Source organism: Mustelus asterias, chromosome 2, assembly GCF_964213995.1.
Source record: "Mustelus asterias chromosome 2, sMusAst1.hap1.1, whole genome shotgun sequence".
NCBI lineage: Eukaryota > Metazoa > Chordata > Chondrichthyes > Carcharhiniformes > Triakidae > Mustelus > Mustelus asterias.
The window spans coordinates 96,978,557-96,998,902 of NC_135802.1; the positions used below are offsets into that span (position 1 = coordinate 96,978,557).

General features: G+C 42.0%; 1 protein-coding gene across 4 annotated transcripts in view; it reads right to left on the minus strand.

Annotated features, from left to right (window-relative positions):
• Nucleotides 1-20,346, minus strand: part of cdk6 (cyclin dependent kinase 6) — a 265,424-nt gene that overhangs the window by 129,804 nt on the left and 115,274 nt on the right. The gene's annotated exons all lie outside the window — the stretch shown is intronic.

The following is a 20,346-nucleotide window of genomic DNA, read 5'->3' on the forward strand; positions in this document are numbered from 1 at the left end:
CTGGTCGTTCGCGGTCAGTGCCGACCAACATGGCCGCTCCCATAGGTCGCACGTGGGTGATGGCGCCAAACTCAGCGACCCCTGGTGGTCACGCATCTCCGACTCCATCGACCGTAATGGCGTCGTCCTGGCCTCGCACGTGGACGAAACCCTCGACGAAGAACCGGGCTCCGACGAATCGCAGGCCGCACTGCTGTTCCTAGAAGCAGGTTTAGATCGGCATACTTTCGAATAGTGCCCCTTCTTACCGCAGGCGGAGCACAACACAGCTTTAGCGTGACACCGTTGCCGAGTATGCTTCGCTCCCCCACAGAAGTAACACCGCGGGCCGCCCGGAGCTGCTGCCGTCGTCAGGCCCGAGTGTGGGCACCCCATCACGCAGCTTTTCGAACCCGAGGAACGAGGAGGGATCAGCGACTGCTCCTGCCACGTTGTCTCTACGTGGTCTTCAGGGTACAATACTAGGCTTTTGGAGGCCGTCTCCAACATATCCGCTAGTTCTATCGATTTAGTGAGGTCAAGATTACCTTGCTCCAGTAGTCTGAGTCGGATGTAAGATGATCTGATTCCCGCCACAAACGCATCTCGAGCGAGGTCGTTCATATTCTGATCTGCCGACACTGCTTTGCAGTTACAGCCCCTGGCTAGCTGTAGGAGCTCGTTCACGTATTCTTCCGTCGTTTCGCCGGGCTGCCGTCGTCGAGTGGCTAAAAGGTATCGAGCATGCATTTCGTTTGGTGGTTTAATGTAACGCTTCTTAAGAAGCTCGAGGGCCTTTGTGTAGTCGGTGGCCGCACGGATCGCGAGGTATACGGTGTCGCTTACCCTCGCATGGAGGACCCGGAGTCTGTCATCGTCTGTGGTGACCGCTGCGGAGGCTGCCAGGTAGTCCTCAAAACATTTCAACCAGTGGTCGAAGGTGTTAGAGGCGTCCGCCGCACGTGGATCCAGTGTAAGACGTTCAGGTTTCAATATCTGCTCCATACTCTCTGTATCGTTTTTTTTTTCTTTCGACGAGAGTTTACTGAACAGCAAATAAAATTGATGCGCGTTATCACACACGAGGCTTGAGATGCTCAGGAAATAAAGGCTTTTATTTGCTGTTACAACGAAGCTACTAATTATATACACGATCCCAGACTGCGGGGTCCCAGACAGAGCAGTGACCTTTATACCTCTCCCAGGAGGCGGAGCCCGACTGGGATGTACCACAATAACTATAATACAAGGTGTAACAGCCCAACCCTAAACCCAACAGCAACAAGTAGAACAACCCATCCCTAACCCCAACAGCAACATATATACATACTTGTAGTACTGGCCAGACCCTGGCTCAGCACTATCTAGTGGGAACCTACGATGGTTCACCACAGGGCCTCCTACTGGCACTCCAGCTTTGGCAGCCTACTCGCTGTCCTTACTCGGATATCAGTGCACCCTCTGGCCACTAATTGGCTAATTCAGGCAAAATCATCATCCAGTGCGTGCAGCTGACACTATGCAGGGTTGGAACCCCCATTTGACCCTGATGTCAGTGTCCTGACCCAAAAAACAATATCCTGCCATCTGTGAGGTTAGGTTAAAATCAGCATAGTGTAATTCTTAAACAGCACAAGCACATTTAAACTAGGAGTCTTTGAGGTGCAGTGGGATGCTCACTATGGCAAAGGTATGTTTTGATACAGGGCTCATTGTGCAGTTTCCTAATTCAGGTTTGGATTTACATAATATAGTGTCTGAAATTCAGGATACGAGGGTAAGAACACTTTGGGGTGCAATTTTATGACCTCGTCTTGCCTGTCGTTCAGTGGGGCGAGGTGGTACGATCGGGTGAGAGGTGAAAAATCAGAAACGTACCCAGTTTCTTGTCTCCCCAAATTGTTCGGCCCGATATTAATGACATGCTTTGTATGTCATTAGTAAGTCACAGACATCTATCATTCAGGCTCACATGAACTTACCTGCTCGCTGGTCAAGCTTCTCACCAGCAAGAATCACAGCTGGCCTCCATCAGCAGAGCCCACGTGGTGACCTCGCCGGGGAAGTGAGGGGGTGGGGGGAAATCGGAGGACATTGAAGACCCCGAATGGTCGGGCAGGCCTGGGCAGTGTCAGCCTGGCACCTTGGCACTGCCCACCAGGCACCCTGGCACTGCCAACCAGGCACCATAACTGTCCTAGGGCACTGCCAAGCAGATGGGGCCTGAGTGAGGGAGAAGCCTGAATGGGGTGGAGGGGGGGAGGGAAGGGGACTTCTGCAGGGGTGGTGATTGGGTGATCAGGGAGGGAGGGAACTCTGCAGATGGGGTGAGGGGTTTGGTAATGATCAGGGGGGGGACGTGGGACCCGATGTCTGTGGGGTGGCAGGAGATCTCCCAGTACACTGGGAGATCAGGGCACCTGCGCAATGCCCCTGCCCCCCCACTTGCTGGTGAGAATCGCATCCTGGCATTTTTTTCCATAAATTCGTGCCCCTTTGTCTAAAATTCCGCTGCCATTTTAGTAAAAGCGATAAATCATTTATTTTGATTGCGGGGGAAAAAAAGCAAAGGAATTATTCCCTTTCAGAAGGATAAAGTTTTGACAAGTCCTACCTAAAATTAGATAAAAACTGATCCATACCTGTGTATCATCAGTCCAATTTAAAAAGCTTGAAAAGGATGAATATGGAATAAAATCTTTTATTTCACACAATAATGTTCCAGTGGTGAATGACAATGGATGACACAAATATTTCAGGATGAACTGACTGTACAATGTACAAATCTTTCATTCATAATTGTGCTACTTCCCTATCAAATCAATATAGGAAAATCAATATAGGATCAGTTTCAAATATATTTTAGGTTTGAGTCCATCCTTCGAAGACTCAATTCTCAAGAGGTCAATAGAAAAGCTTTAGGGATGTGCTCAAAACATTCCTGAAGAGGTCTCATGAGAGTCTCTGGTTTGTAAAGAACCAAAATGGAGAAGATTCATTTGGAAAGGCACCGAACAAAAAAAACTTTATCGGGAACAGGCAGAGGCGGAGTCAAGATGTCAGAAAGAGTGCACAAACCTCCCATTAACTCATCTTCTCAACCCTCCAAGCACCACCTGCCCTTTCTGTGGTAGGGTCCACAGATCACACCTTGGACTTACCTCAGCCTTCTCAGAATCCATCAAATCAGAATGGAAGCAAATCATCCTCAATCTTGAGGGACTGCATGTGAAGAGGAATCCTATGGAGATGACGTTGTATTTGATAGCACCAATACATAGGGTTAGAGAACTGCTGCTTCTCTACTATCCCCAGGCCAAACATAGAGATATTTTGCTGGAATGTGTCACCACACGTACCAATTTGGGAAACTGGAGAAAGGTTTCAAAAGCAAACTGACAAACCTGAAACATTCCTGAAAGTAGACCTTTGACGTGCAGTTATACTAAAAGTACAACGGATGAGGGACGATGATATCTTTTTCATAACTACTGTCTTCTCTCTCTCCTCCCTCAATTCAAATATTTTTCTCCCACCTCCACATGGGTTCTGATCCTGCAACAACCCCCACACACATTTAAACTCAGATTTTCACTCCTGGGTCAATTCCCTGGATTAAAATGTAGGGCAATGACCCAGGAGGAACTGACAATGCTGCCAGGTGCGGAGATGGATAGGGTGAAGGCCTGCCTTGGGGATCTGTCAATGTCCAAAGTTTAAAAATAAAGAATAAAACATGAAACATCTCTCCAGCCTTCACTCCCCTTACACACTCCCCATGCCACATCCATGCCAACATATGCACCTCATAACTCCCCACTGACCACATTGGCCTGTCATGCCCCCATGCCAAGCTATGCCTCCCAACCTGCCTCCCCACACCCCATGTCCAGATATTCCCCCAAACAACCCTTCTGCTGCACCGCTCCCCCCCCCTCCCTCCCCATGCCAAGCTGTGTCCTCCAAACAACCCCTGTGGCCCATGCCAAGATATGCCTCCAATTAACCTCTATGGTCCCTCATATCTTCCAAGCCAACTTATGCTGCTGTTCTCACAGTGCATGTCCCTTCTATGTTCCTCCACCCATCCCCACGGCTTTTATAGCCTCTATATCAACATAGTGCCAACTCATGATCCTCCCACCTACCACCCTTTGCAAACTCACCTAATATCCACCATGGGTAGACCTCAGGAGTCATGCAGGGATGAGATAAAATAAAATGCTAGAAAATAAAATTCTAAGTGGCCTCACAGACCACTATAAATAAACACTTATATTCATTAAAATTCATTTACTACATTTATTTTCCTTCAACTAAATTAAGCATTATAACAACAAATGTTTCATTCAAGCGCACAATTGCTTATTACAACGTGCATTGCAATTCTTATAGTCCCATATAACCACTTTTAGTTGTCAATCTGTGAAATGGCAGGCACCCTACCTGTGAAAATGGATGTTTGTGAAATCAGTCAGGCAGTAGTAATCCAGTAGTGGAAGCCCTGATACCCCACTAGTCATTGCCTGCCAATCGGAAAAGGACCCATTTATACCAGCTCTTTGCTTCCTATCTACTAACCAGCTTTCTATCCATCTCAAGATGCTACTCGCAATCCCATGTGCTTTAACTTTACATCGTAGTCTGCTATGTAAAGGAGACTCGTTTCAAATTGCTCACACTTGAGCCCCTCATGCAGAGCAGAGAGATGAGATATTGGCCCCATTAATCTGGGCTAGATTCAAACTTCGGAAAATCCAGACACAAAAAGAGATTGTAATAATTTCATTCTGTCAGCCGAACTGTTTTCAATAATTCTAAACAGGCCCAGACAGAATTTAGAATTCCTTTTATCTGTTTTAAAGAATGTATTCCATTTCACAACTCCAATCTAGGGTTAGCACTTAGGGACTTGAGCTGGGATAGATACTTCTGCATTATTATCCAATTCCATTCCTGCTTCAGCCCTTGAGCTCCTCAAACTCTCAGCTGTGCCTTTCTTAACTCTGGACTTGACTCCTGGCTAGTCTCCCATGTTCTACCATCCCTAAACTTCAGCTCATGCAAAACTCCACTGCCCATTTCCTAACTTGCACCAAGTCCCATCAACTCATCACCCCTGTTGCTCACCGACTTACGCTGATTAAGGAATGCTACCATTTCAAAATTCTCATCCTCATTTTCAAATCCCTCCATGGCTTCACCCTTCCAAATAAACATCACCACTCAAATTGTGTGAACATAAAACGTAGAAACCATTTCGAACATTGCCATCATGTTATGAAAGAACGTGTTCACAAATGTGGTGCCGCAATTTAAAGTTCAGTTAATAACTTAAAAATGGTGTCTATTTGTCTCTTTCTTTGCGTGTTACTTGAAGTCTGTTAATCACTATTTTTCACCACCAATAAGTTTGGGATCCCCTTGGCATGATGCTAGTATTTTTTACATTGGTAAACTAAACGTAATTGGTCATTTCAAATGGAACTTTTGCAGAAGCTTTTGACACTGTTTAGATCTGAACAGGATGAAGAGAGTTTCAGTTTAAAAGGGAACCTCTCTATCTGAACCCGGTTTACAAACTCAGCTGCACAGGATTACCATTCATTTCAGCATCCTTCCATTTTATTTCCCCTGCATATACTTCAAGAATATTTTTGTTAAGTGGCACATGCTGTTGACATGAAGTACTTATCTCTGATTATCATTGCTGACACAATGCTTAAGCTATGGTGCCATATTCAATTCTTTGTCCAAACTTTCAGCTCAGCGAGAATTAGCAACTTACCCCAGCACACTCACGATTTCCACGATGCTAGCAGTATTCAAAAAGTCAAAACAAAAATATAAATCAATAGAAACAGAATGGATGTTAATGCTTGCAACAGTTTGATTTTTAAAAGAGGTGCCAATGAAGCTCTTTTTTTATAGCTAAAATACAGTGTGGGAACAGGGATTAGAGTAGGAAAGGTCTGGTTTAAATGGAAGAGGTTTTCTTTAGAAGTCTTTATATTTCAAGTTGTTGGCATTAAACTCTGTTTTTGGAAGTGGAGAGCAGTGCAGAAATCCTTTGAAGTCTGTCCACTTTTGCTATTAGTTATGCAATTAAAAACTGAACACTTTTGTGTACTATCCTTGGACAACCTTTATCTGATATGAGATTAGAAACTCCAGACAGATAAGCAGAAAAAGGATTCACAGTCCAATGTAAAAATGTCCATAGTAATTCAAACATAACTTGGTCTTGGAATTTTAATATATAACGGTTAGTGCAAGACAGCAAGATCAGCAACAAAACTATTTATTTAAATAGATAATGCAATGAGGATCATCGTCGAGTGAAATATTCTGTTATAAAAGAAAGAATTTTGAAGTAATTCCTCATCATTATGATCAAGCTAACTATGAAGAGGCCACTTTGACTTTTACATTTTACTTTGGCAACTGACCTGCACTGTACTCTATTCGCAAACCATGTGACAGTAATCATACTTACAATCTGAGCCTTGGCTTGAAAAGGTCTTACACACAATAAAAGACCATTGATGTGAATCCTTTGTTTCTGTTCCTCCCGGCTACCCACCGTTCCTTCCTGACCCGACCTCCCCCACCCCACCATAAACAATATCATTCCATATGCAATATAATCCATGATGTCCTGCAGAAATCAGGAGCAAGAACAGTACTGCTTACTTCATTGCAGATATTAAACTGTGGGACTTAAAAAAATTATTTTCACAGGTTGTGGGCTTCACTGACTAGGTCAGCATTTATTGCCCATCCCTAATTGCCTCTGAGAAGGAACTGGTGCAACCCATGTGGTGCAGGTACTGTCAGTACTGTCAGGCAGGGATGCAGGATTTTGACCTAGCGATAGTGAAGGAACAGTAATATAGTTCCAAGTCAGGATGATGTGGGACATGAAAGGGAACTTGCAATGGTGATATAATGGCAAAGTTTGCACAGAAATGTAGATCTGTAATGCTATACCTTGGAGAATTCAACCGGGAATCTACATTGGTTTCAGCTTCCTTATTCTACAATGCATCTTTCCCACTTCAGATCCCCGAATTTCTCTCCTCAATCTTTCCCCTTCCCAGTATTATTCACTGGCAGAAGAAATGATTGGCAGGTGACCTCCTTCTCAGTCTCTTCCATCTTCACCCTGTGACTGGCCACTTGAATGAAGTCTGGAGTGATTCTTAGAGAGCATCTCTGCACCCTGGGTGGTCCGGCCGAGATTTGGAACTTTCCACATGGGGAAACCATGAAAACAAACTTTCAAACTACCACATGGTGGCACAATACAATTGGGATGTCACTGGGATGTCTGCTGCAGACCACCAGAGATGTCGTGGTTGATCTGTGTCTGTAAAAACTAGCTAAGAATGCTCCATAGATGTTAACTGCAAAAGCTAATCAAGCTATGTGTAAAAACTGATGATGATGTTACAGACTTGCAGATGTTATAAAAGGCGACATCTTATTTGATGTTAACTTTAGTTTAATACCTTTGATTAAGGTAGAGTTGTAAACAAAATAATACATCAAGGGCACGATCTTACCGGTCATTCATGCCACACTCCCACTGCGGTGAGATCGGAGAATTTGGCACCCAGCCAAATCTCCGTTCACTGCAGTGGGATGGGAAAATCTCGCTGGCGTGAATAGCCAATACGTTCCGGTGATAGTTCTCACAGTGAAGAACAGGCTTGGTTTACATGACCATGCTGAATGTGTTGATCAATTTGAGTACAGGAGATAAAGAGGAAGTGGCTGGGAATCCTTTAGTGGTTCCTACTGTTACTGTGCTGTTTGTACTTCGCCTTAGAGCTAGGCTGAGACCTAGTTCTGAGATGGGACTCATTCACGCCAGTACTCAAATGGTTTGGTTTGTAGTTTGCTGAATATGAACTTTGTGTATTACTCAAACGATGTCAATAATTGAGATCTAATTAAGTCAAATCTGAACACTTGGAATAAGGTTGCTGCAAAGAATCTACAAGCTGAGAATATGAATTACAAACTATTCGAAATCAGCAAGGAAATTCTTAAAACCAAAGGGAAGTCCAAAGCTCTCCTCAAACAATGATTACAAAAACTTGAGAAAACACAAAAATCAAGAATCCAGTTTTATGACTGCTCTTTGCTGAGGATGATAGAAAGCCAGCTGGCATGTTTTATACTGCTAGTTCTGTACTGTATTTACTCAACTGTGTAGACATAAATAGCAGCTAAGTTTTATCAGGAAAAACCTTCCAGATTTTCACTGAATATTAAAAATGTTAATAATGACATTTAAAATGTTTTCAGGCGACCCAGGGAATTGTTGGATTTTCTTAATTCTTTCTGAACACAATTCTCAGTTTCACTGCAGTTGATGTAAAGTTACTTCCTTGGATCACTCTCGCTCTGGTCACTCAAGTATATTCGGCCATAATTGAGCTCTTATCAAAATCACAAATTACATTCTATGTGAATGTGACAAAGGCAAACTTTTCCTCCTTATCCTTCTCAATCTGTCTGCAGCCTTTGACACGGCTGACCACACCGTCCTCCTCCAATGCTCTCTCCTGTCCTCCAGCTAGGTGGGACTGCCCTCACATTGTTCCATTGTTTTCTATCTAATCGTAGCATGAGAATTACTTGCAATGGCTTTCTTCCTGCTTCTGCACTGTTACCTCTGGTATTCCCCAAGGATCTATTCATGCCCCCCTTCTATTTCTCATCTACATGCTGCCCCTTAGCGAGATTATCCAAAGGCACAGAGTTAGTTTTCACATGTGCACTTTTAAAAAAATTAATTCATGGGATGTGGGCATTGCTGGTTGGGCCAGCACTCATTGCCCATCCCTAATTGCCCTTGAGAAGTGGTGAACAGCCTTCTTGAACTATTGCAGTCCATGTGGTGTAGGTACATCCACTGTGCTGTTAGGGAGGGAGTTCCAGGATTTTGATTCAGCGACAGCGCAAAAAATGGTGATATGTTTCAAGTCATAATGGTAAGGGGCTTGAAGGGGAACTTCCAGGTAATGGTGTTCCCATGTGTCTGCCGCCCTTGTCGTTCCAGATGAAAGCAGTCGTGGGTTTGGTGCAACACCGAGTTCCACCTCGCCACTACCTCTCTCAGCTCCTCCATAGTTGCTAAATAATTAGACTGCTTATCTGACATCCAGTACTGGATGAAAATAAATTTCCTCCCATTAAATATTGGGGAAGAATGAAATCATTGTTTCCAGTCTTTGCTCCAAACTCCATCCCTGTCCCTGGCAACACTGAGATTAAGCCTGTCTCTTTGCAACTCTGGTGTCATATTTGATCTCCAGATGAGCTTCTGACCTTGTATTATGTCATCACCGGAACCATCTATTTCCACTTCTGTGTCACCCAACTTTGTCCATCTCAGCTCTTCTGCTGTTGAAAACTCTCATTTAAGTCTTTGTTACCTCAAGACTTTGCTACCTCAACACATTCCTAACTGGTCTCCCAAATACCCTCTGTAAACTTGAAGCCATCCAAAACTCTGCTGCCATTTCTGAACTCTCAGAAAGTCCTGTTCCGCTGTCACCCTGTGGTTGCTAACCTACACAGGCTCCCATTCAAGCAATGTCTTGATTTTAAAATTCTCAAGCTTGCTTTCAAATCCCTCCATAGACTTACGCTTTCCTATTTCTGTCATCTTTTCCTCCAACCCCACAACCCTGTGATCAATCTGTGCTCCTCTAATTCTGGCCACTTGTGTATTCCTAATTTTAATTGTTCCACCATTGATATCTGTACTTTCAATTGCTCTGCAACTCCCTCTTTATACCATTCCACCTCCTTCCCTTCCCTCCTCTAAGCTAGTCATCAAAATATATCCCTTTGACCAAGCCTCAAGTCATCATATCCAATATCTATATATGTAGCTTGGTGTCATACTTTGTTTTATAATGCTCATGTGAAACACCTTGGAAAGTGTTATCCAAGTTGTTGTGCTTTTCTTGGCAGGTTTAGTTTAAACCTATTGTATAAATGCAGCAACTTCAATGCTATTTGACGGTGAGGCAGACCAACCAGACCTAACAGTTGTTCATTTCGGAAAACAACTCTCGGATTTTGGCATTTCACCTGAAGCTACTGTAGCATTTGAGAATAATAGTGGTGAGCAATGTTAACCGAATCATTATTTTGGCTGCATTTTAGTGTCAATTAGTAGTATACCATATATCTTATGCTGATGTAAAATGCTTTTCATTAGCACAAAGTATGCAGCAGAAATAATACTGTAGCATCTTTAAATAGCACTTTTAAAGAAATCATTGATGGATAAACTGCAAGTCCTTAAAAGGAAATCATGGGCTATTTCTCCAAATTAAAGTCTTACATAATCTTGGAAAATACTATCAGAAAAATGAAATTCGTTGCCAAGCTATTAAGTTCTACCTATAATTTTCTGAATATTAAATAAACTGCAGTGAATTAACTACACTCCCACCTCAGAGTAATCAAACTAAGGTCAAAAATTAAAATGCTGTAGCGAAGTGTCTGAATGAAAAGTGAATTCATTGATCATGCTATTTAACAATTCAGTTATTGTAACTATAGTAAAAGCAAAAAGAAAAACAGCTATGCCCTTACTCTTAACTATGTGATTTAATCATATTTTAAAAATCAGTACAATGCCTACTCATATCTAGGTGGGCAAAAGCCCCTGCAGATCAATCTAACATTTCCAAGAAAACTGAAAAGCGTCATCATCTTCCCATCAGTGAAAATGGCCTGATTCATTGCAAAAGGATGTCTCTCTAGTTTTTACTGCAGCTGCAGTTTTGCTCTCACTTTACAGATGCACCATTAGCTTGTATCCCAGATGAATATCATGGAAGGGTTTTGGGCTATCCCGAGGGACCAGCTCTTTCACAGCAGAAACCTGTCGCCCTTGTGACCTGCTAGCAGGAATTCTTCGGCATTCAGAACTTTACAGAAATCGCTTTCCGCCAGAAAGCTTTTGCTTTGATAATCCAGACTTGCAACATCTAGTGGGTGAGATCGGATTTTTCAGTGGAAGGCTCTCTGGCAAAGCTTATTGTCTGAATGAACAGTCTCTTTGTCAGCAGAGAATGTGGGTGCAGTAGCATGTGAATGAATGAGGAAAGCAAGAGGATTCTTTCAACAGATCTAGTGATAGGCACATTTTTTTTGGACTAGGCGCTTAGTATCTGTCTTCAGCATCAATTATGTAATGAAGTGTTTCTTCAACTTCTGTAGAGCTTTTTGAACAGCCAGCTGGTTAGCTTTTGATTGTCAAGCATCAGTTTAAAAAACAGCATTCAGAATTGTGGAAGTGTTTGCAATTCTCAGGTAGTTAATATTGCAAAAAACATACGAGAAAGATAAACATTTATTTTTGAATGCCATTGGAATGTAGTGAATTTTCTTCACACTTTTTAGATTAAACATTAGTGACGGAAAACACCATTGAAATCAAAATGAAACAATTCTGTTATTATGTTTGTCACTAAAATATCCAATCATGACTAACTGTATTCTTGGAAGGAAACCTAACCTCTCAATGTTGAAAAGTTTTGTTGCTGCAGTGCTGTGAAGACTGGTCTGCACTTTCAGATTTTAATTAATTCAGTAGACAGTTTTGTATTGTGTTTTTTTTGGGAGGTGGACATTGCTGGCAAGGTTAGCCTTTAATGCCGATCCCTGATTGACATCAATCAGTTAAGAGGCAGCCCCTGGCATTGTTCAGGTGAGTCCAGTCATATGCACGCCATCTTATTCCAGACGGGTGTTGCACCAGCATGTTTTCCTGCTGAAGCCATGACAAACTGGGCATGGGTTGTCCCATTAGTGGAATGCAAGTGAGTTTCACACTGGTCTCCAGTGGGTTTTCCAATCTGCTGTGGCGGGCATCAGAGGAAGATCCCGCTGCCCTCATCCATCACTGAACCCGTCAGCAGGGGCTTGGGAGAATTCCACTCCTCCTTCCCAAAAGGACATTAGTGAACCAATTTTTGAAAAATCCAGGAGTTGGATTATCACCATTACTGGGATTGTCACCATTACTCATACTAGTTTATCAGTCTAGATTTATTTAATTAACTGAATTGAAATTCCCCTGGTACGATTTGCAGTCATGTCTCTAGATTATTAGTCCAGGATTCCGGATTACTAGTTCAGTAACATAAGTACTACCATGAAGAATATGGGCAAGAATAGATTAAGGGGAACACTATCTTTTCAACATGTGACACACTTTTGTCTCTAAGATAGATACATTGAATAAAATAAAATTGATTCTCTGGCCTTCCATCATTTTGGGCTCCCTTCCTTTCCTAGTTACAAGGTAAAACATGTCTACTTTCCAGGAGTGGATTTTTTGCTTTAAAATAGAATCATAACTTTGAAAACCATCTGAGTGCATTCAGAGGCACCCCAGCACAGGAAAAAACCACTTGTTCCATCATTTCAGCCATCATTGGAACCGCAGAACGCATATAGCTTCTCCTCATAACTGGAACTAAGAAGTGAAGGGAAATTGAAGTACGATGTCTCCATGAAACCAGAAAATCAACTTGATCTGGTTAAGAATCTGAATTAAGAACAACAAATGCTGGAAAACTCAGCAGGTCAGGCAGCATCTGTGGGGGAAAACAACTAATGTTTCAGGTCGATGACCTTTTAATGATTCAGGAAGATTGCTTGTCAACATCTTTCCAGGGCAATTAGGGAAGGACAATAAATATTCATGGTGACAATAAATATTCATATTCTACATTTGTACTAGTATAAAATAGTACAAAACCCCAGCAACATTCCTGCTGGTGATGCAGATTCTTCACATCAGAGCATCAATTTATAGGGTGAGCTGGAGATAAGTGGGAAAATTTCAGCCCCAGTTATGATCAACCATCTCATCAGTGAAACAAGGAAATCAGTGACAACGCCTGTAGACCAGCTCAGGCTCGATATCAGGCAAATACCGCAGAGAACTCATTTTCCAGTGTCAGGCTTGCAACTTGGGAGCCAACTTTATTTCAAAGAGAGCCTTCATACAGACGTACTGCTGAGGAGATATGCTTTGGACAATAAGGGTGAAAAATCAGGTCAGATCGGCGCCATCATTTGAGCACCATGTGTAGCCTTGCAACTCCAGTACTGCGACGGTAGAACGTGCAGACACTTTTAGATTAAATTGTGCTGGACACCATATTGGACAATGGATGGCTGCTGGAATTATCTGGAACAAATAGATCATGGCATCAATCACATGCAATGCTAATTTGATGTCAGCAGTTGCATCTCTATCATGCACAGCTGAACGTGCGTTCAGCAGTAGGAAAGACCCCCCCCCCCCGCCCACTTAGCAATGCTATTTAAAGGGATCATCAACTACTCAAAAGGTTGATTTCCTCTGACCATTGCTTCTATTCTACAAATGTTTAGTGTTTTCTACAGTTGGTCAAAGTTGAAAAAGTCTAAAGGGAGTAGTATGGCAGATGATGAAGAAGCTTTTGCTGACTTCAAGGCTTCTGCACAACCAGTTGCGCCCAGATGTGGACGCACTAGTCTTCCCTTTTGGATACAACATAACTGGGAGAATGAACAGAAGCACATGGAGCAGGAACAGAGAGCACATGGAGCAGGACAAGAGAGGGGAAAAAAGACTCTCAGCAGGAGGCCACATTGATCCACGTCTGTGCTTCAATAAACATTTCCCCACCGTATCTGTTGCAAGATGTGCGGGTTAGGTGCATTGGCCATGATAAATTGCCCCTTAGTGTCAGGGGGACTAGCTAGGATAAATGCATGGGGTTATGGGGCTAGGGCCTGGGTGGGATTGTGGATGGTGCAGACTAAATGGGCTGAATGGCCTCCTTCTGCACTGTATAGGATTCTATGATTCTATGAACAACATTGCAGACACAGAGCTGGGCAAAGGCCACATTTCCAGTGGCTGTGAAGGTCTAACTCCTTCCAGATTGCCAGAGAAGGTATTTGTAGCATCTCAGTTTGCTGCCCACAGTTGCTTTAGGGGAGTCACTGACGCTCTCTACTCAATGATAACAAACTAGATTTAATTTTCTCTTACCAGAGAGAAGCAAGCAGAGAGAGAGTTTGTCGGGATTGCAGACTTTCCCACGGTGCAGGTTGACATTGACTGCACGCATATTTCTTTGCAGGTGCCACATGTTCATTTTGTCCTAAAATGGAGATTTGATTCCCTCAGCTTTCAGTTGGTGTGTGACCATTGATTGAGACTCTCAGACATCACCACTTGCCAGCTGCATTTAAGTTATCACAGCAAATCATCGGGTGACGAAGGCTGTTCAGTGGCCACACATGCATTCACGCACAGAATGCATACCATGAAAGCCATGCTGCCTAATGAGATATGATGGTGCCGATCACTGGTATATGAGGAAATGTTGCCACAGCTTGGATCATTATGAAAATCTCTGTAGTACTTGGCAGAGGTGTCAAGAACTGTGGTGGACAAGCCATAGCTACCAGCTATAAGGAGGGCAAGGATGATCAGAGAATGAGGAGGAGGGAGAAAGGAAGGGGTAATCTAAACAGTCTCTTTTTAGCTATGCTATCTGTAAAGAAAAACTCATCTGAGTGTGATTCCAGTAATTGCAACCTCAATTCCCTATTCACCAATAGTGTCACACCATACCTACTGACCATCACAGTGTCTGGGTTGGCTACGAAGCAAACAGTAAATAAAAGTCACCTGAAGATAAGTATCCCAAAATATTTCTTTAAATTATCCTTTTGCTCTTTATGTACTTAAAATATCTTTCTGTTTTCATTGATTTTACTTGCCAATATTTTTGTGCCCTCTCTTTAGTTTTCCTAATATCCTTTTCAATTTCAGTCTGTACTTTTCTATATTCCGGTAGGCTTTCTGCAATATTGAGTTGTTGGTATCTGACATAAGCTTCCCTATTTTTTGCCTTACTCTATCCTGCATGTTGTTTGACATTCAGGGCAATCTAAATCAGTGTCCACCTTCAAAATCAGGGGTAAAAGGGAGGGAGAGACTTAAATCAATTATCACTAGTAAAAAAGTACTAGGAAAACTAATGGACTAAAGGCTGACAAGTCCCCTAGACCTGATGGTCTGTATCCTAGCATCTTAAAATAAATGATCGCGGATATAGTGGATATATTAGTTGTATTCATTCAAAATTCCCTAGATTCTAACCACAAACATAATTCCCTTATTTAAGAAAGGAGGGAGACAGAAAGCCGGAAACTATAGGTCAGTTAGCCTCATCTGTCGTTGGGAAAATGTTGAAATTATTATTGAGGAAGTATCAGTACATTTAGAAAATAATATTACAATCAGGCAGAGTCAACATGGTTTAGGAAATAAAAATCTTTTGAGAATGTAACAGCATAAAAAAGGGGAATTATTAGATGTAATGGATTATTAAAAGGCATTCAATAAGGTGCCACATAAAAAGGTTACTCCACAATATAAGAGTTCATGTTATTGGAAGCACTATATTAGCATGGACAGAGGATTGGCTAACTATAGAGAATTGGGATAAATGGGCAATTTTCAGATTGGTAAATTGTAATTAGTATTGTTCCTCAGTGAGTGCTGGAGCCTCAACTATTCACAGTAAGTCCTCGCTTTAAGTCACCCCTTAACGTTGTTTCATTTTCAAGTAGTTTATTCTTTTGGGTCTGTTTTACTGATCTGCAAAATCAGTTTTTCTTTTACCTTGTTTGTGTGCCTTGTCAATGTGAAGAGCCGCATGTCGTTACCACAGATTGGCATACAGTAAATGAACAGAAATCCTATTCACGTGAATCTGTGTAAATTCAGGCAAAGAATACTGGAAATCCAACTGAAGGTGATTGAAGGGCTTGGATAGCTATCTGTGACACAGGATTAAATGCTTTCTTGAAGTGTGAAGAATGTTTGGGAACAGAATCAATGTGCAAAGATAAAAGGGGATGTGAAAATATAATGCAGCATTTCATTATTAAAAATCTGCCAAACAATCTTTTAAAAATTGAATGGAGGTGCAGGGCTGGAAGAACTGCAGGAGATGGCACTTAGTTTCTGAATGTTACAGAGGAAAGTGTTTTCTGTGGAGTTTAGGGAAATGGTCAAAGGACTATTTCCCTAAAGAGATCAAGAGGCCACTCCTCAGCTTCTAATCATAGAATAATCAAATTATACAGCACAGAAGGAAGTCACTTGGCCCATCATGCCTGTGCCAGCTCATTGAACTACTGTAGCTATGCAATGACTCCCACTCCCCTGCGCTTTTGCCTTAACTCTGCAATGTTTTCTCTTCAATTTATACAATGTCTATTTTGCAAGTTATTTCAGCTACAAATGCACCATATTGCCCATGTATGGTTCAGTATTTCAACTTGTGCACTGGTTTTTCTGGGCAAGAAATATCCAAAAGAACCCAACTTCAGCGTTAGCACTGATTCCTATGGGCATGCACGATTCACTTCAGAGTTGTGTCACTTAAAGTCATTATTTTCGGAAATGCAATTGCAACACAAGTGAGGACCACCTGTACATTCTATATTCGTGACTTGGATGAAGGCACTGTTATATTTTTACCAAATTTATCGATGATACAAAGATGAGTGGGGAAAACAAGTGAGGAAGACACACGGAGACTGGGATTTTGCAGAATTATGGAGACTCCTGCGGCCTTTAGGAATGGTGTAGGGATCCGGATGCAGAAGTAATACCCTCACAACCAATGTGGGGAAGAGAGCGGGGTGTGAATCACACAAGCAGGAAATAGCAGGGCTATTTGAAATTAGTGCTGAATTCAAACAGACTTGATTTTCATTGTTCCAAAGGCCTTAATTTTCAGTATGGGAATCTCAAATTATGGAAGAGTCATAAATGCAGATAAAGGTGGAGAATATATTTAAGTGTCATGGTCTGAACTTAATTAAATCCCCAGCCCTTTAAAGATTAAAATAAAACAAGCTGTAGCTGTTAATTAGAGTTAAAAAAATACACCCACTGCTCGGCTATCTGATTTTGCAGTTTTAACAGACTTCATTTCTGACATTTCCCAAGAGCTTTATTATAACTGAGCCAATTATCAATGTTTGGCTGAGCTTTAAAAACTCCAAAAACACTTATCTGAGTGGAGATGGGGTGGGGGGGGGGGGGGGAAGTTCACATTTTGACTGACAGTTTTAAGATATTATTCAAGGATTAACTGTCTTTCAATATGGTAATCATGATGTGGAGATGCCGGCGTTGGACTGGGGTAAGCACAGTAAGAAGTCTCACAACACCAGGTTAAAGTCCAACAGGTTTATTTGGTAGCAAATACCATAAGCTTTCGGAGCACAGCTCCTTCGTCAGATGGAGTGGATACCTGTTCTCCAACAGTGCACAGACACAGAAATCAAGTTACAGAATACTAATTAGAATGCAAATCTCTACAGCCAGCCAGGTCTTAAAGGTACAGACAATGTGGGTGGAGGGAGCATTCAACACGGGTGTTGAATAATTCAACACAACCTGTGTTGAATGCTCCCTCCACCCACATTATCTGTACCTTTAAGACCTGGCTGGCTGTAGAGATTTGCATTCTAATTAGTATTCTGTAACTTGATTTCTGTGTCTGTGCACTGTTGGAGAACAGATATCCACTCCATCTGACGAAGGAGCTGTGCTCCGAAAGCTTACGGTATTTGCTACCAAATAAACCTGTTGGACTTTAACCTGGTGTTGTGAGACTTCTTACTGTTTCAATATGGTTACAGAGTCGAAGTTGGTTTGCTTTTACAGCAGATTAATCACTTGAGTGGAACAGTTTACTTGAGGTGTTTTAAAATTTTGGAATGGGTTTCATGAATGAGAATCTTTTCAGTATCAAATCTGTTTGCATGGGAGCTCGCCTAAATTGTTTCAAGTGATTTCTGTTGTCTCCAAAACACGGCCCAGAAAGCCTGCAAAGAGATATAGATCGGTTAAGTGAGTGGGGAGGTGGAATACAGTATGGGAAAATATGAGGTTACCCAATATGCTCAGAAGAATGGAAAGGTAAAATATTACTTAAATGGAGAGAAACTGTAGAATGCTGTGGATCATGGTGTCCTCTTAGATGACAAATGAATAGTTAACATGCAGGTACAACAAATAATTAGGAAGTCAAATGGAATGTTAGCCTTCATTGTGAAAGGGACGGAGTTCTGAAGTACGATGTATTGTCACAAATGTATGTCATAAAGGCAACTTTTGACCTACGTGGAATCATGGAGCTCTAGCAAAGTTGAAGTCAATGGGAATCGGGGGAAAAATCTCCACTGGCTGGAGTCATACCTAGTACAAAGGAAGACGGTTGTGCTTGTTGAATTTCTATCATCTTAATCCCAGGACATTGTTGCAGGAGTTCCTCAGGGTAGTGTCCTAAGCACAAATGTCTTCAGCTAATTCGTCAATGATCTTCCTACCATCATAAGATCAGATATGGGGCTATTCGTTGATGAGTGCACAATGGTCAGTACAATTTGTGACTCCTCAGATACTGAAACTATCTGATCAAGCAGTGCATGTTAATGACACTCAGCTCATCCAAAAATCATGACACTTGTGCTTTGTCCCACACCAGGTTCTGGTCACCCATCACCTCTACCATCAAAAGACTAACATGATGCCCGGACCTCTACGACACCTCAAATTTAAAATTCTTATCCTTAATTTTAAATATATTTAAGACCTTTCTTCTGTTTCATCTTTATACCTCCATCCAACACTACATCCTGTCCTGAACTCTGTTCTCCTTTACTCTGACCTCTTGCATATTACCCCACACCGTCAGTGCCTTCATTCACTTAGGCTAATAATATATAATTTTTCCCCCATGTAAAATCTTCCGTACTACCCACTTCTTTTTATCCTTTTATGAGATGTGGGTGTCACTGGCAAGACCAGCATTTGCCACGCATCCCTAATTGCCCTTGAGCCTAGCCCTTGCTAGGCCACTTCAGAGGGCAGTTAAGAATTAACCACATTGCTGTGAATCTGGAGTCACATGTAGGTCAGGCCAGTTAATGATGGCAGATTTTCTTTCCTAAAGGATATTAGTGAACCTGATGAGTTTTTACGACAATCGATGATAGCTTTGGGATCACCATTACTGAGACTAGCTTTGTATTCCATATTTTTATTAATTAAATTCCACCAGCTGCCACTGTAGGATTTGAAGCCATGTCTCCTGAGCATTAACCTGGACCTCTGGATTCCTGGTCCAGTGACATTATCACTATGCTACCATCTTCTCCTTCTTTGACCAAGCTTTAGTTCACCCTTCCTAACATCATTATCTACTCCAATGTCAATTTTTTTGTTCCACCTCTAATTTCCTCATTAAAAGTGTATTATAAATAGAGATTGCTTTTGTTCTTGTCCCAACTTTTTCCGATATAAAATTTATCAATATTTAATTACAAAATGCATATAATGTAAAAGAACGTTTGCTGCATATATTATTTAATCTCAGATACCTTATGGATCTTTGTAGCGACATTTAGCTGACAACATTGGTTTTAGAAAAATAAACTTGGAAATTATCCTGAGCGATGTCATTGTACAAATACTCAATTTTACTGGCATCAAATTCTTCTGTCCACTATTTTAATGCAGCAATAATCCATTTGAAACTGCAGTCCATGACCACATGCAGCAAGACCTGGACAACATTCATGCTTGAGCTGAGAAATGGCAGGTAACATGCGCACCACACAAGTGTCAGATAATAACAATCTCCAACGCAAGAGAATCAAACCATCTTTCCCTAACATTCAGCAGCAGCATCGTCATGGAATCACCTTCCATCAACATTGGGGGTGGGGGTTTAATATTCACCAGAAACTGAACCAACCTGGTCATGTAAATATTGTGGCTCCACGAGCAGATCAGAGGTTGGGAATTCTGAGCTGTGCAACTCACCTCCTGACTCCCCAAAGCCTGCCCACCATCACAAGGAATGTGATGGAATATTCTCCACTTGCTTGCTCTTACAACACTCAAGGAGCTTGACACAATCCAAGACAAAATAGCTTGCTTGATTGGCACCCTAACCACCACCATAAACATTGACTCCCTCCACCACTGACATAGGAGTGTGTACCATATTCAAATTGTACTGCAGCAACTCACCAAGGCTCCTTAGACAATACCTTCCAAACCCATAACCTTTACCACCTTGAAGGACAAGGGTGGCAAATGCATGGTAACATCACCACCAGCAAGTTTCTCTCCAAACCACATACAATCTCGTCCTGGAACTTTATCATTGATTTTTCATTGTTGTTGGTCCAAATTCCTGGAATTCCTTTCCTAACACCACTCTGAATGTACATACA